The sequence below is a fragment of the Onychomys torridus genome, chromosome 2 (genome assembly GCF_903995425.1).
Source record: "Onychomys torridus chromosome 2, mOncTor1.1, whole genome shotgun sequence".
Taxonomy (NCBI): Eukaryota; Metazoa; Chordata; class Mammalia; order Rodentia; family Cricetidae; genus Onychomys; species Onychomys torridus.
Genome location: NC_050444.1, coordinates 118330343 through 118348837, shown reverse-complemented (window position 1 = coordinate 118348837; position 18495 = coordinate 118330343). Strand labels below are relative to the sequence as shown.

Below are 18495 nucleotides of genomic sequence, written 5' to 3'. Positions count from 1 at the left end.
TTATTCAGTGAATCTCCACAATTCCCACCTAATAGGATCCTTTCACTTTTCTGCCCTATGTAGACAGCCACAATTACCCGATGAACTGATAAACTTCAAAGATGGGACACATTGATTCTTTTCCCTTCAGATTCTTTCCAAAGTGATTTGTTTCTTGGGTATGCAGCAAGACAGGAGTATGAAGTCTCTGCCTATGCCTAATCCTGTCCCAGGCAGTTAGTTCCCTTCAGGGCTTCAAGGTTTGTTGAGGCCTTAGGCACTGAACCAGAATGGTAAAAGGTCCACACATGTTTCTCCTTCTGGAGGGAAGGTGTGTTTGAGTTTGGATTTTTAGTGAGTGTACAAGTGTGCTCTTGTTACCATAGACAGTTTGTAAATAGAAGAGGGTAGACATTATGGGTGCATGGGACCTATATGACAGCACTAAGGGGAATACTGTCTTTTTGAACATGGGAATGATGGAGGGAGAAATATGAAGTATGGGAGAGCCCATTGGAAGTGGACCCCAGAGTGTTGGCTATTCTAAGAGGATTTGAGCAGGAGAGGCTAAAAGTTTTCTCACCTGTGCTCCAAGTGGGTCTGTAGGTTAAGAAAATCATGAAAAGAAATATCTGTAGAAGCAATTTTCATAAAATGTCAGTCAGCAAATTAAGGGGTGTTAAAAGATAAAGATCATTGCCATGTATACACAGGCTTTCTGAGCATGCATCCGATATCTTCAGAAATCTATGATATACTGAGTTAAAACTTAATTTCACTGTTACTATATAGTTAAAATATATTTTTGAGACCATGGCATGTTTCATAAATAGGGAGTTAGATATTACTCCTTACTCTTGATTGTGTAAAAGTATTTAATGATTAAAGAAACTGTTTAAACCTCCTATAGTTGTAAAAAGGTTCATGACAAAAACATTTTGTACAAATCAAATACCTTGGAATACAAGAAGTGAAAGCCAATCAACTTCTCATGATTATCCTCTGAGTTTGAAGATTGAATGGAAACCAGGGAATGCGTGGATATCCCATCACAGGCACTCAGCAACCTGGTCCTGAAGCCCTGAACCTCCATGGAAACAGAAGGGGCTGCACAATGCCAGGACATCACAGTGTCAGAGAACCAGAGGAAAGGGTTGAAGTGGTGTTGATAAAAACACAGAGAAAGCAATAGTTGGCCAGGTATCTTTACACACATAGGACATTGCCAAGTTGGTACTGTGGGCTTGACTACTTTAATACTGTTCATTGTGGTGGTGATGGATAAAGACTGTGGGCCCCTGGCATAGACTTTGAGAGGCCCTACATGTGTAAGAGGTTACATATGCAAATCATAGACACTTAACAGTCTGGTCCTAAGAGACTCAGAACTGCCATGGACAGAGAGAAAGGGAGCATACCACCAGGTCACCAGGGCTACCACAATGTCAGTTCACCAGAGGAAAGGATGAAGGCTGTGTCGGTGGAAACATTTAGGGACCAATGGCTAAACTTGTGCCATTGGACAGTACTGATATTTATAAAAACGGGCTCTGGGAGTGATGAACAGAGAATGTGAGCACTTGGCATAACTTGGAACTATGTGATGACACATGTGATTCTTAGGGAGTCAGTCCTTGGAGGGATCAACAGTCTTGGAGTAAGGAAAAGAACACAACAAAATTGCAATTATGGGCTGCAATCCTGAAGGCAATCAGGAGGCAATGGTAGGAGGATGGAAAGGTAGTCTGGGTTTCCTATGGTGAAATATACCAGCCATTCTCACAAGCAGTGATAGTATTTCTAAGACAGAAGGCTGAAGGTCTACTTGTCAACAGTTGTGCCCAGGCTGTGCACATAAATGAGATACAGAGTATAAACAAAATTTTAAAACTCCAAATAAAAACAGTCAAAAATGAACAATGCAATAACAAAACAACCAACCAACCAACAAACAAAAACCCCACCTTAGGCTCCATAGCTATCACCTATAATCTAGAGTTAGGCAAAAATTTCTGGAATTAGAGGTGAGACTGACCTAAAATAAGAAAGGAGACCATGTATCAAAAAAATAGATGAACTATGAGGGAAAAAAAACCTCATATCAATGCTAATGTGATCATGTGAATACTCAGTTTTTCATACTATCAGTAATTTGGTTAAAAGTGCAGCTTTCAACCAGGCCCAGCTGCAGCTGCAGCAGCAGCTGCATGGAGCAGCCAGACACAAAGAAAGGGGCTCTTCGAGGGGTGGGGTGGGGGGTTCACTATGTCGGATGACGATTCGAGGGCCAGCACCAGCTCCTCTCATCCTCGTCCTCCAACCAGCAGTCCGAGAAGGAAGCCAGCACCCCCAAGAAGAAGGAGAGTAAAGTCAGCATGAGCAAAAACTCAAAGCTCCTCTCCCACCAGTGCCAAGAGGATCCATAAGGAGCTGGCAGACATCACTTTAGACCCTTCACCAAACTGCAATGCTGGTCCCGAAGGTGACACCATCTATGAATGGAGATCAACCATTCTCAGGCCTCCGGGGTCTGTGTATGAAGGTGGCGTATTCTTCCTTGATACCACTTTTACACCAGAATATCCCTTCAAGCCTCCAAAGGTTATGTTTTGTAGAAGAATTTATCACTGTAATATTAATAGCCAAGGAGTTATTTGCTTGGACATATTGAAAGACAACTGGAGCCCAGCACTAACCATCTCGAAAGTCCTCCTCGCTATCTGCTCACTCCTTACAGACTGCAATCCTGCTGACCCTTTGGTGGGAAGTGTTGCCACTCAGTATATGACCAACAGAGCAGAACACGACAGAATGGCCAGGCAGTGGACCCAGAGATACGCTACATGAACTGGGTTTTCAGTTCTTACATTATCTGTCTGTCACAGAAGAGAGCTGCTTATGATTGTGAAAGGGGGGGGGAGGGTGGGAGTTGGTAAAGAGTAGGGTATTTCTATAACGGATATTATTCAGTCTTACTTCCTAAGATTTTGTTGTAACTTAAGGTATCTTGCTACAGTAGACAAATTGGTAATAGTGACTTTTCCAGCTGTCAGTTTTGCAAGATTAGCTGACTTTGAGTCCAACAGGGAAGAGTGTACATGTAGACACTTGGATTTCATTGACTGTAGTCTACTGTCATTTCAAAATCAGCTTAAGTTTTTATAGGTTACACACATGGCCACTTATGTAAAGTCCCATTTTCTTGTTTAAAAAAGTTGGAATTTGTCTCTTTCCTTCTTAGAAGGAAACAATGGTATTTAACAGTTTATAGAGATCATTACCTTGTATATATAAAATGGACACCTGGCTATGAGACACCATGTAGGAAACGAGTAGTTAATGTATTTTATTTCATATGCAAATTACTTTAATGGTTGAATCAGTATTTGTGGAAACCTGTAGTGAAATACCTTAAGCTGTTAACCATAGGTGAGGAATAGGAATTGCTCAATGGACTGGTTATGTGTTTTAGACTTCTTACATCTGCATTTGTTACTGTGCTAATAAACAATATTAAGAACAACCCTGAAAAAAAAGTGCAGCTGTCAAGATCATGGAATCTGCATATCTCAACTGTTCATTAGAACTAGAATCTCAGGAGTTCTGGGTTTACATCAGATCTCAGAGAGCAAAGCCCTTAGGAATAAAATCTGCACCTGTAGCTCTCTCTGCACAGGCAGCTGTCTGCAGTTTCTGCATCCTCAACTCTCACATGCAGGTTAAGCGCAGGAAACCCTGCACTGAGGCTGGGGTAGGATGGAAAGTGTAATGTTGAGTTTTACCTCACAGCCGCTTTTCAGGAAATCAGAGCTTGGAAGTCCTGAATCCTTGACTAGGTGACTCAAACACTCTCTGATTTCCAAGTGCTTGTGGGAGGAGCTTAAGCAAATAATGCAAAATTAGGCTATACCCAAAAGTTAAATTAAATGACACTTGTAAAGGAGTGGGATTCTGAATGGCCCACCAACCCATGACAAATAGAAATTCACATCCTGGATGTGGAACTGGTCCTAGGAGCAAAATGTATTGGCTTAAAAGCTGGATCTTCAGCTAATCCTTTGGCATAGATGTTTTCTATTACTACACCTTCAACTCCTAAGGAAGATCAAGGTATCAGGGTATGTTCTTATTACCGAGATAGGGATAGAAAGATCCAAAGTGGTGCTTCCTCCTGTTAGACTTAATGACTTGAATAAATTCCTGGGTGTTTTGGTGCATCATCAAATCCCCTTCTGCATTTTTGAGAACTTGAGAGGAGGAGCTTCAGCAAGTCCTCTCTGAACTTCAAGTCATAAGGCATGGCGAACCAATGCCTGGACCTTGAAACCCTGTCCACTTCCTACTGAGCTGTCAATAAGAAGACTCCAGACTCTCGAGGTAGGTAACTTTCTCCCAGGTCACCTTCATCACAGCCTGTACAGGTCTGAAGCCCTGGCCTCCAGCTCACATTCTAGAGCTGCTTGCATCTACCACATAGCCTCTGTCTGTCCTCATATTGGCCTACTCCTAAGAACTTAAGCTCTCAGAACTGAAAACCTAGTTCTGCACCATGTTCTTCAATTCTGGAACAGTTGAGGAACTTGAGAAGCCCCAGCAGGTCATCCCTGAACCTCTGAAGGACCAGAGAGAAAATCCAGGTCATTCTCAGCAGGGCCTTGCACTCCTCCAACTACACCATGTAGAGATCAGACAGCTTGTGTCAGCTCAGAGACAAGTGGTGCTTACCTGTGATGATACAGTGATGAACCCTGAATCTTGTAGAACCAAAGAGCCAAGTGGTACCTATGGGTAATGGAACTATGATGGCATCTGAATCTAAGTCTAAATCCAAATCTAAATCATTTCTCCAGAACTCAAGGGCAAATATCAGAAAAGACATAGCTTTCCGATTGGGAGAGTCCATTGAGACAGTTGCCAGGAATCAGCAAGATGTGCCTGCTCACCAGACTAAATCTCCCAAGTCTCTCAGAGACGAAGGTCACCACCCATGAGACCTCTCTCTCTGGTTCTCCAGGGAGAGCAGTCTTTTGGATATGAGACAGTCAACAAAGAATTCTCCTTGATGAAGATCCTGAGAGGTAGGGAGACTTTTGTGACCTATAGTGAAACCTTGTGTGAAAGTCAGAGGATGCCCTCTGGTGATAATTAAGGTCTTCTCTCTGAAAGGCACCTGGCATTTCTGAAGGGAGCCAAGTAAGGTCCTTCAGTGGTGAATCGACCCGAGATAAAGACCATCTACTTAAATCTGTGTTGTACCAGACCACCTAAGAGGAGCACCACCAAGAGATGGGTGAACCAATGTTCCACTCCAGTCAGAGGGCACCAAGAATATGTGAAGACTTTCCCAAACAGCCATCAATACTAATTATGTTTTGGGAGCCTGACTCTGATTTCACTACCTTATTTAATAATGAATGGAATTTGTGCGAAATTCCAGCTTTTGCCTGGAATTCCCATGGTGAAAACATGAAAACCTCTATAGGAAAAATGGCTGTATCTAAGCATCATCTGAGAAAGCCCAGTGGTGTACAGCTATACTACTCTGGCCAGCCGGTATCTTCTCATGCTCAGGATGTCTGCACAGGTCAGAGGTCAGCACCCAGTGCTGAAGGTGGCAGTGATCCTCAGGGGGTTTCAGGTGGATCCCCAGGCCCCTCCCATTCTCCTTTGACCCCAAGACAACCTCCAGAAAGCATGCCAGATTCTCCTGTGCTCCAGAGACAGCATCACCAGGAAAGATCAGACTCCAAGCCACAGAGCCCTGTGTCCAAGAAGAAGCCTTCCAGTTGAAGCCCAACTCCAGCCTTCCAAGATTGTGGGAAACCTTACACAAAGCCTTTACATCTCAGAGACCATATGAGGAAACACACTGGGAAGAAGCCTTATGTGTGCAGTATACCTGGACGCCCATGGAAATTCACATGCTCCAATTTCTTCAGTAGACATAGGAGAAGCCACACTGGGGAACTGACCTTCCAGTGTATCCTCTGCAACTGAGTGTCTTCCAGATCTAACACCTCAAGCAGCATGTGAGATGCCATTCCCAATCATCCACCACTGAAACCTGACTGCCAACAAAGAACATCTTCCCCAATTAAAGTTGATCTCTTATACCCACAACTTGGAGAATGAACCCCTAATAGCTGTCACTGTTGTTTTTAAATGCAAAACTAATAAAAAAATCATGATTATGAAACAATTACCATAAAAGGTAAAAATCAATTATTTTGCAGAAGTGAAAAATTTTTTAACTTTGTTTTATTTTTTGAGACAGGGTTTGTTTGTATATCCCTGGCTGTCCTGAACTCACAGAGATGAGCCTGCCTGTGCCTCTGAAGTGTTGGGATTAAGGGCAGGTGATATCACTACCTGGGCAACCTCCCTCTTCCTTAGTGCATATAATCAATTTTTATACTGAAATTAGGGTTAATGCTATTACTCTACACTAATATACTAAGAAAACATAAATATGAAGCTATTGTTGCCAGTGTTTGTGATACTACAGTGAAATAGGCTCTATATTTCTCCAAACACTTTTTTGGGACTTTAATTTTGTCAGCCATTTTAGGTTAGAATCCTACTTCCTTGTTCTGTCAGTCAACTTCCTGTGAGCAGGGGATCATTGCATTTGTGAAGTGTGTCTGTGGTGGAAAAACAGGGAGAAGAAGCCCTGCTTCCAGAGGTGGTTTCTGGAGGGGGAGGCTCACATGATGAGCAAAAGCAGGCACCACTGACTCCAGAAACAGCTCTTTCTTGTTTTTCCCATCAGTCATTTCAGGTGAACTTTCTTCTCATGGGAACCATTTTCATACACTTGTGACAGGTAAAAGTTACATGTACTTTGTGTTATTTCCACCACCTCAGCTTGATTCTTTCTAAATGCCTTTTTATATTTACCATTAAGTGTGAGTTTCTGTGTGAGTGTGTGCATGTATTAGTTTATTCAGTGAATCTCCACAATTCCCACCTAATAGGATCCTTTCACTTTTCTGCCCTATGTAGACAGCCACAATTACCCGATGAACTGATAAACTTCAAAGATGGGACACATTGATTCTTTTCCCTTCAGATTCTTTCCAAAGTGATTTGTTTCTTGGGTATGCAGCAAGACAGGAGTATGAAGTCTCTGCCTATGCCTAATCCTGTCCCAGGCAGTTAGTTCCCTTCAGGGCTTCAAGGTTTGTTGAGGCCTTAGGCACTGAACCAGAATGGTAAAAGGTCCACACAAGTTTCTCCTTCTGGAGGGAAGGTGTGTTTGAGTTTGGATTTTTAGTGAGTGTACAAGTGTGCTCTTGTTACCATAGACAGTTTGTAAATAGAAGAGGGTAGACATTATGGGTGCATGGGACCTATATGACAGCACTAAGGGGAATACTGTCTTTTTGAACATGGGAATGATGGAGGGAGAAATATGAAGTATGGGAGAGCCCATTGGAAGTGGACCCCAGAGTGTTGGCTATTCTAAGAGGATTTGAGCAGGAGAGGCTAAAAGTTTTCTCACCTGTGCTCCAAGTGGGTCTGTAGGTTAAGAAAATCATGAAAAGAAATATCTGTAGAAGCAATTTTCATAAAATGTCAATCAGCAAATTAAGGGGTGTTAAAAGAAAAAGATCATTGCCATGTATACACAGGCTTTCTGAGCATGCATCCGATATCTTCAGAAATCTATTTATGATATACTGAGTTAAAACTTAATTTCACTGTTACTATATAGTTAAAATATATTTTTGAGACCATGGCATGTTTCATAAATAGGGAGTTAGATATTACTCCTTACTCTTGATTGTGTAAAAGTATTTAATGATTAAAGAAACTGTTTAAACCTCCTATAGTTATTAAAGGTTCATGACAAAAACATTTTGTACAAATCAAATACCTTGGAATACAAGAAGTAAAAGCCAATCAACTTCTCATGATTATCCTCTGAGTTTGAAGACTGAATGGAAACCAGGGAATGCGTGGATATCCCATCACAGGCACTCAGCAACCTGGTCCTGAAGCCCTGAACCTCCATGGAAACAGAAGGGGCTGCACAATGCCAGGACATCACAGTGTCAGAGAACCAGAGGAAAGGGTTGAAGTGGTGTTGATAAAAACACAGAGAAAGCAATAGTTGGCCAGGTGGACATTGCCAAGTTGGTACTGTGGGCTTGGCTACTTTAATACTGTTCCTTGTGGTGGTGATGGATAAAGACTGTGGGCCCCTGGCATAGACTTTGAGAGGCCCTACATGTGTAAGAGGTTACATATGCAAGTCATAGATACTTAACAGTCTGGTCCTAAGAGACTCAGAACTGCCATGGACAGAGAGAAAGGGAGCATACCACCAGGTCACCAGGGCTACCACAATGTCAGTTCACCAGAGGAAAGGATGGAGGCTGTGTGGATGGAAACATTTAGGGACCAATGGCTAAACTTGTGCCATTGGACAGTACTGATACTTATAAAAACGGGCTCTGGGAGTGATGAACAGAGAATGTGAGCACTTGGCATAACTTGGAACTGTGTGATGACACATGTGATTCTTAGGGAGTCAGTCCTTGGAGTAAGGAAAAGAACACATCAAAACTGCCATTATGGGCTGCAATCCTGAAGGCAATCAGGAGGCAGAGGCAGGAGGATGAAAGGTAGTCTGGGTTTCCTATGGTGAAATATACCAGCCATTCTCACCAGCAGTGATAAAATTTCTAAGAGAAGGCAGAAAGGCTAGTTTTTCCACTCTGTGCACACAAATAAGATCCCTAGTATAAACAAAATTTTAAAACCCAAAATACAAAACAATCAGGAATGAACAGCATGAAACACCAGGCTCTATTATAATCTAGGTTTAGGCAAGAAGTTCCAGAATTGGAGGTTAGACTGACCTAAAATAAAGAGGGAGACCATGTATTAAAAAACAGATCAACCATCAATAACAAACTTCTGTTTTCAATGCTAATGTGATCGTTTGAATGCTCAGTTTTTCATACTATCAGTAATTTGGTTAAAAGTGCAGCTGTCAAGATCATGGAATCTGCATATCTCAACTGTTCATTAGAACTAGAATCTCAGGTGTTCTGGGTTTACATCAGATCTCAGAGAGCAAAGCCCTTAGGAATAAAATCTGCACCTGTAGCAAACTCAGCTGTCTGCAGTTTCTGCATCCTCAACTCTCACAGGCAGGCAGGTCAAACACAGGAAACCCTGCACTGAAGCTGGGGTAGGATGGAAAATGTAATGTTGAGTTTTACCTCACAGTGGCTTTTCAGGAAATCAGAGCAAGGAAGTCCTGAGTCTTTGGCTAGGTGACTGAAACACCCTCTGCTTTCCAAGTGCTTGTGGGAGCAGCTTAAGAAAATAATGCAAAACTAGGCTAAACCAAAAGTCAGATTAAATGACACTTGTCATGGAGGGAGAATCTCCCCGTCCCTCCAACCCATGACACATAGAAATTCACATCCTGGATGTTTACACAGGGATTCTAGACTTGAGCACTAAATGGATTGGCTTCAATCTGCATCTGTAGCTCATCCTTTGGCCTAAGTGTTTTCTGTTTCTATACCTTTAACTCTTAAGGAAGATCAAAGTATCAGGCTAATTCCTTACTACTGTGATGTGAATGGAAAGATGAAATTTTCAGCTTTCTCATGTTGGACTAAATGACTTCAAGGTGTTCCTGGTTGCTTTGTGTGTTATCAAATCAGCTTCTGCACTTAGAGAACTGGGGAGGAGGAGGTAAGCAGATCCTCTCTATTTGAACTTCAAGGCACAGGGTGTGGCCAAACAAGGCCTGGACCTTTAAGCCCTGCCCACTTCCTACTGAGCTGTCTATAAGAAGATTCCAGACTCTAGATCTGGGTACCTTTCTCTCTGGTCACCTTCACCACAGACTGTGCAGGTCTGAAGTACTGGCCTCTAGCTCACATTCTAGAGCTGCTTGAGTCTACCACGTAGCCTCTGTCTGTCTTCATATTGGACTACTCTTAAGAACTTAAGCTCTCAGAACTGAAAACCTACTTTGGCACCATGTTCTCTGATTCTGGAACAGTTGAGGAACCTGAGGAGCACCAGCAGGTCAGCCCTGAACCACTGAATGACCAGAGAGAAACTCCAGGTGATTCTCAGCCTGGGCCATGCACTCCTCAGAGTGCCCCAGTGGAGACCAGTCAGCTTGTGTCAGCTCAGAGACAAGTAGTGCCTCCCTGTGATGAAACAGTGATGAACCCTGAATCTCGTAGCATACCAAAGAGCCAAGTGGAACCTACCAGTAAAGAAACAGTGATGCCATCTAAATCTAAGCCTAAATCCAAATCTAAATCTAAATCTTTGCCCCAGAACTCAAGGGCAAATCTCGGAAAGGACATACCTTTCCAATCGGCAGAGCCCAGTGAGACAGTTGCTATGAATCAGCAAGGTTTGCCTGCTGACTGCACTAAATCCCCGGCAGTCTCTCAGCTGATGAAGCTCAACACCCAGGAGACCTCTCTCTCTGTTTCCCAGGGGACAGCAGTCTCTGGCAGCAAGGTGACAGTCCAAACAAAATTTGGCCTGGTGGAGACCCTGAGTGGTAGGGAGACATTTGTAACCTATAGTGCCGCCTTGTGTGAAAGTCTGAAGAAGAGGTCTGGTGAAAAGAAAAAACTTCTCTCTGAAAGGCAGCTGGCATCTCCTGAAGGGAGCCATGTAAGGACTTTCAGCAGTGAACAGACCGGTGATGAAGACGTTGTAGTTATTTCTGTGTCGAACCAGACCATTCAAGAGGAGCACCAGCAAGAGATGCCTGTCACTAGTGAACAGACATCCAACTCCAATCAAAGGGCACCAAGACAGTGTGGGGTTTGTTCCCAAGAGCAATCAGTTCCAGTGTTGATGTGGGTCCCAGACCTCGCTAACTCTAAGTTCACCTTTCTTAATACTTGTGGGTGTAGGCACGAAATTCCACCTTTTGTTGTGACTCGCCAGTGTGACAGGAAGAAAACCTCTATAGGAAAAATGGCTATATCTAAGCATCACCTGAGAAAGCCCAGTAGTGCCCAGCCACACTACTCTGGCCAGCCGGTATCTTCTCATGCTCAGGATGTCTGCACAGGTCAGAGGTCAGCACCCAGTGCTGAAGGTGGCAGTGATCCTCAGGGGGTTTCAGGTGGATCCCCAGGCCCCTCCCATTCTCCTTTGACCCCAAGACAACCTCCAGAAAGCATGCCAGATTCTCCTGTGCTCCAGAGACAGCATCACCAGGAAAGATCAGACTCCAAGCCACAGAGCCCTGTGTCCAAGAAGAAGCCTTCCAGTTGAAGCCCAACTCCAGCCTTCCAAGATTGTGGGAAACCTTACACAAAGCCTTTACATCTCAGAGACCATATGAGGAAACACACTGGGAAGAAGCCTTATGTGTGCAATGTACCTGGATGCCCATGGAAATTCACATGCTCCAATTTCTTCAGTAGACATAGGAGAAGCCACACTGGGGAACTGACCTTCCAGTGTATCCTCTGCAACTGAGTGTCTTCCAGATCTAACACCTCAAGCAGCATGTGAGATGCCATTCCCAATCATCCACCACTGAAACCTGACTGCCAACAAAGAACATCTTCCCCAATTAAAGTTGGTCTCTTATACCCACAACTTGGAGAATGAACCCCTAATAGCTGTCACTGTTGTTTTTAAATGCAAAACTAATAAAAAAAAATCATGATTATGAAACAATTACCATAAAAGGTAAGGATCAATTATTTTGCGGAAGTGAAATTTTTTTTAACTTTATTTTATTTTTTGAGACAGGGTTTGTTTGTATACCCCTGGCTGTCCTGAACTCACAGAGATGAGCCTACCTGTGCCTCTGAAGTGTTGGGATTAAGGGCAGGTGATATCACTACCTGGGCAACCTCCCTCTTCCTTAGTGCATATAATCAATTTTTATACTGAAATTAGGGTTAATGCTATTACTCTACACTAATATACTAAGAAAACATAAATATGAAGCTATTGTTGCCAGTGTTTGTGATACTACAGTGAAATAGGCTCTATATTTCTCCAAACACTTTTTTGGGACTTTAATTTTGTCAGCCATTTTAGGTTAGAATCCTACTTCCTTGTTCTGTCAGTCAACTTCCTGTGAGCAGGGGATCATTGCATTTGTGAAGTGTGTCTGTGATGGAAAAACAGGGAGAAGAAACCCTGCTTCCAGAGGTGGTTTCTGGAGGGGGAGGCTCACATGATGAGCAAAAGCAGGCACCACTGACTCCAGAAACAGCTCTTTCTTGTTTTTCCCATCAGTCATTTCAGGTGAACTTTCTTCTCATGGGAACCATTTTCATACACTTGTGACAGGTAAAAGTTACATGTACTTTGTGTTATTTCCACCACCTCAGCTTGATTCTTTCTAAATGCCTTTTTATATTTACCATTAAGTGTGAGTTTCTGTGTGAGTGTGTGCATGTATTAGTTTATTCAGTGAATCTCCACAATTCCCACCTAATAGGATCCTTTCACTTTTCTGCCCTATGTAGACAGCCACAATTACCCGGTGAACTGATAAACTTCAAAGATGGGACACATTGATTCTTTTCCCTTCAGATTCTTTCCAAAGTGATTTGTTTCTTGGGTATGCAGCAAGACAGGAGTATGAAGTCTCTGCCTATGCCTAATCCTGTCCCAGGCAGTTAGTTCTCTTCAGGGCTTCAAGGTTTGTTGAGGCCTTAGGCACTGAACCAGAATGGTAAAAGGTCCACACATGTTTCTCCTTCTGGAGGGAAGGTGTGTTTGAGTTTGGATTTTTAGTGAGTGTACAAGTGTGCTCTTGTTACCATAGACAGTTTGTAAATAGAAGAGGGTAGACATTATGGGTGCATGGGACCTATATGACAGCACTAAGGGGAATACTGTCTTTTTGAACATGGGAATGATGGAGGGAGAAATATGAAGTATGGGGGAGCCCATTGGAAGTGGACCCCAGAGTGTTGGCTATTCTAAGAGGATTTGAGCAGGAGAGGCTAAAAGTTTTCTCACCTGTGCTCCAAGTGGGTCTGTAGGTTAAGAAAATCAACAGAAATATCTGTAGAAGCAATTTTCATAAAATGTTAATCAGCAAATTAAGGGATGTTAAAAGAAAAAGATCATTGCCATGTATACACAGGCATTCTGAGCATGCATCTCATATCTTCAGAAATCCATATATGATACGCTGAGTTAAAACTTAATTTCACTGTTTCTATATAGTTAAAATACATTTTTGAGACCATGGTATGTTGCCAAAATAGGGATTTGGAGTTACTCCTTATTCTTGATTGTATAATATATTTAATGATCAAAGAAACTGTTTAAACCTGGCATAGGTGTAAAAGGTTTATGACAAAAACCTTTTGTACAAATCAAATACCTTGGAATACAAGAAGTAAAAGCCAATCAGCTATTCCTGATCATCATCTCAATATGGAGATTGAATGGAAACCAGGGAATGGGTGGATATCCCATCACAGGCACTCAGCAACCTGGTCCTGAAGCCCTGGACCTCCATGGAAACAGAAGGGGCTGCACAATGCCAGGACATCACAGTGTCAGAGAACCAGAGGAAAGGGTTGAAGTGGTGTTGATAAAAACACAGAGAAAGCAATAGTTGGCCAGGTATCTTTACACACATAGGACATTGCAAAGTTGGTACTGTGGGCTTGGCTACTTTAATACTGTTCCTTGTGGTGGTGATGGATAAAGACTGTGGGCCCCTGGCATAGACTTTGAGAGGCCCTACATGTGTAAGAGGTTACATATGCAAGTCATAGACACTTAACAGTCTGGTCCTAAGAGACTCAGAACTGCCATGGACAGAGAGAAAGGGAGCATACCACCAGGTCACCAGGGCTACCACAATGTCAGTTCACCAGAGGAAAGGATGGAGGCTGTGTCGGTGGAAACATTTAGGGACCAATGGCTAAACTTGTGCCATTGGACAGTACTGATACTTATAAAAACGGGCTCTGGGAGTGATGAACAGAGAATGTGAGCACTTGGCATAACTTGGAACTGTGTGATGACACATGTGATTCTTAGGGAGTCAGTCCTTGGAGGGATCAACAGTCTTGGAGTAAGGAAAAGAACACATCAAAACTGCCATTATGGGCTGCAATCCTGAAGGCAATCAGGAGGCAGAGGCAGGAGGATGAAAGGTAGTCTGGGTTTCCTATGGTGAAATATACCAGCCATTCTCACCAGCAGTGATAAAATTTCTAAGAGAAGGCAGAAAGGCTAGTTTTTCCACTCTGTGCACACAAATAAGATCCCTAGTATAAACAAAATTTTAAAACCCAAAATACAAAACAATCAGGAATGAACAGCATGAAACACCAGGCTCTATTATAATCTAGGTTTAGGCAAGAAGTTCCAGAATTGGAGGTTAGACTGACCTAAAATAAAGAGGGAGACCATGTATTAAAAAACAGATCAACCACCAATAACAAACTTCTGTTTTCAATGCTAATGTGATCGTTTGAATGCTCAGTTTTTCATACTATCAGTAATTTGGTTAAAAGTGCAGCTGTCAAGATCATGGAATCTGCATATCTCAACTGTTCATTAGAACTAGAATCTCAGGAGTTCTGGGTTTACATCAGATCTCAGAGAGCAAAGCCCTTAGGAATAAAATCTGCACCTGTAGCTCTCTCTGCACAAGCAGCTGTCTGCAGTTTCTGCATCTTCAACTCTCACATGCAGGTCAAGCACAGGAAACTCTGCGCTGAGGCTGGGGTAGGATGGAAAGTGTAATGTTGAGTTTTACCACACAGTGACTTTTCAGGAAATCACAGCGTGGAAGTCCTGAATCCTTGACTAGGTGACTGAAACACCCTCTGCTTTCCAAGTGCTTGTGGGAGGAGCTTAAATCATTCAGATGCTAGGCTCTACTGTCAAAGGTAGATTGAGTAAAACTTGTCCAGGAAGGTGAATCTGCATGGCCCATTAACCTATGAGACACAAATTCACATCCTGGGTGTATACACAGGAACTCAGCCCCTGAGAGCAAAATCAATTGGTTTAGAAGCTGAGTCTATAACTTATTTCTTTGGCCCAACTGTGTACTCTTTCTGTACCTTTAACCTTAAGGAAAATCAGACTAAAACCACCAGATATATCCTTGCTACTGTGATATGAATGGAAAGAGCCAAAATGCAGCTTCCTCCTGTTGTTCTTACTGACTTCAAAGAATTTCTGAGTCCTTTAATGAGTTATTCAGTCACCTTCTGTCTTCCAACAGCTTGGGAAAAGAAGCGTAAGTCCTCTGGTTTTGAGCTCTAAAGCATAGGCTGTGGCAAACCAAGGGCTGGACTCCGAAGCCATGTCACTTCCTATTGAGCTTTCTAGAATAGACTCCAGATTCTAGACCTGAGTACCTTTCTCCCAGGCCACCTTTATCACAGTTCTTGCAGGTCTGAAGCCATAGCCTCCAGGTTTTTGTAGCTGCTTGAGTCTAGCGCCTAGCCTCTGTCTTCATATTTGACTACTCTTAAGGACCTCAGAATTGAAAACCTAGTTCAGTGACATGTTTTCCCTACCTCAAATTGTTAAGCAACTTAAAGAGTTCTTCAGGGTCATCTCAGACATATAAGGATCAGGGGGAAATTCCAGATGATTCTCAATCAGGGCCCTGAGTTCCTCAGACTGTCCTTGTGGAGATTGCCCTTGTCAGCTCAGAGCCAAGTGGTGCCTATAAGGAATCAAACAGTGATGATATCTGGATACTGAAGCATCACAGGGACTGCCTACACCCAGAACTTAATATCACACTACAGAAAAGACAAGGATTTCCAATTTGGAGAGCCAAGTGAGACTGTTGCTTTGAACCAGCAAGGTGTTTTTGCTGAACAGACTAAATCCCTGGCAGACTCTTAGCTGATGGAGCTCAACACCTGGGAGACCTCCCTCTCTGATTCCCAGGTAAGATCAGTTCATGACTGCAAGGAGACAGTCTACAAAGTAGATGGCCAGGTGAAGACCCTAAATGGGAATGAAACACTTGTGATCCACTGTACTGCCTTGTGTGGAAAGCAGAGGATCTGCCCTGGTGATAATCAAGATGCTCTTTTGGATGGCAGCTGGCATCTATTAAAGGGGATCATGTGATGTCTTTTAGTGGTGAACAGACCTGGGATGTGGGCCATCTAGTTACTTATGTGTTAGACAAGACCATCAAGGAGGAGCACCAAGAGATGCCTGTCACTGTGGACCAGACCTTTGACTACAGTCTCAAGGCAACCAGAGTGCATGAGCAGATTACCTTTGAGCCTCAGACGACGGCTCACATTTATAAGCCGGGCCCTCCATCCCAGTAAGAGGATAACTTCTTTTCCTAACCACATTTCTAGCTGAGATAAGGTAAGGATCCCAATAGGTGACTTGACCTCCTACAATGATCAGGTAGAAGCCCCTAAATAATCCAGGCTGTGTTTGAGAATCTGTGAGAGATCCCATTAATTCTCACATAAACCACTATGGCCATGTGGTGTCCTCTTACCATCAGAGTATGTGCAGAGGTCAAAGGTCAGCACCCAGTGGTGAAGAAGGCCGAGATTCTCAGGTAGTGTCAGGTGGACCATCAGTTCTTTCCCATTCTCTTTTTGCCCCAAGACAATGTCCAGAAAACATTTCAGTTTCCCCTTCCAGAGACAGAGTCCACAGGAGAAGACAGACCTCAAGGTCAAGAGTCCTGTGTCCCAGGAGAATCCTCACAGTTTGAAACATTACTCCTGTGTCTACCAAGATTGTGGGAAATGTTCCACAAAATCTTTCCCCCTTGGAGACTACATGAGGACACACACTGGAGAGAAGTCTTCTGTGTGCATTAATTCAAGATGTCCATGGATATTCTCAGTAGGCATGGGCAAAGCACAGTGTGGGGGTGGTGCTTTCCAAGTACAACAAAAACTTTGTCAGATTTTATTGCCTCAACAACATGTGACTGTCCATACTCAGTCTTCATGCAGCACTAGCACCTCACAGTCCACAAACATTATCTTTCCAATAATATTTTATTCTTCATACCCACAACTTTGAGAACTCCTACTACATGCTACTATTGTTCATATGTAGTAAACTAATAAAGTTTTAAATATGAAACAATTACCCTATGATCTAAGGATAGGTTTTGTTTTTGTTTTTGTTTGTGTTTTTTGTTTTTTTGTTTTTTTGTTTGTTTGTTTGTTTGTTTTTTTGCATAGGTGAATCTTTTAAACTTACCCTTCCTTAGGAGAATATACTCCAATTACTTATACTGAAATTAGGGTTAATGCTATTAGTCTACACTGAGGAACTATGAAAATATAAATATTAAACTATCGTTGCCAGTGTTCATCATATTATAGTGAAACAGGCTCAATATTTCTCCACTTTTTTGGGACTTTAATTTTGTCAGCCATTTTAGGTTAGAATCCTACTTCCTTGTTCTGTCAGTCAACTTCCTGTGAGCAGGGGATCATTGCATTTGTGAAGTGTGTCTGTGGTGGAAAAACAGGGAGAAGAAACCCTACTTCCAGAGGTGGTTTCTGAAGGGGGAGGCTCACATGATGAGCAAAAGCAGGCACCACTGACTCCAGAAACAGCTCTTTCTTGTTTTTCCCATCAGTCATTTCAGGTGAATTTTCTTCTCATGGGAACCATTTTCATACACTTGTGACAGGTAAAAGTTACATGTACTTTGTGTTATTTCCACCACCTCAGCTTGATTCTTTCTAAATGCCTTTTTATATTTACCATTAAGTGTGAGTTTCTGCATGAGTGTGTGCATGTATTAGTTTATTCAGTGAATCTCCACAATTCCCACCTAATAGGATCCTTTCACTTTTCTGCCCTATGTAGACAGCCACAATTACCAGATGAAATGATAAACTTCAAAGATGGGACACATTGATTCTTTTCCCTTTGGATTCTTTCCAAAGTGATTTGTTTCTTGTGTATGCAGCAGGACAGGAGTATGAAGTCTCTGCCTATGCCTAATCCTGTCCCAGGCAGTTAGTTCCCTTCAGGGCTTCAAGGTTTGTTGAAAGCTTAGGCACTGAACCAGCATGGTAAAAGGTCCACACACATTTTTCTCCTTCTGGAGGAAAGATGTGTTTGGTTTTTTAATGAGTGTACAGCTGTGCTCTCTTTACTATATACAGTTTGTAACGGAAAGAGAGAAGGTTCTGGGGTACAGGATAGGTCTGCAAGCTGCAGATAAAGAGACTGTGTTCTTGATCATGGGGTGCTGGAGGGAGAAGTAGGGAGTATGGGAAGGCCCATTGCAAGGTAGTCCCAGATTGTTGGCTATTTTAAGGTGGTATTGAGCAAGAGAGTCTACAATTTTCCCTCACCTGTCTTAGCATGGATCTGTATGCTAGAAAAAGGATAGATACAGACTAGAAGGATCAACCATAGTGATAAAAAGTGGGATGAGTTTTGTGAGTCCATAGTTTGCATGTCTTTCTCTTGCCATGTTTATTTGCTTCAAGTGGCATCAAGAATGACGATACATGTTCTCAGGTCCTCTCTCATTCTCTTGAGATTTTTGTCTCT

General features: G+C 42.6%; 1 protein-coding gene and 1 pseudogene across 2 annotated transcripts in view; both read left to right on the top strand.

The window, feature by feature from the left end:
• Window positions 1–18495, top strand: part of Pde4b (phosphodiesterase 4B) — a 546203-nt gene that overhangs the window by 255927 nt on the left and 271781 nt on the right. The window lies entirely within an intron of this gene.
• LOC118577588 lies at window positions 2245–2841 on the top strand (annotated as a pseudogene).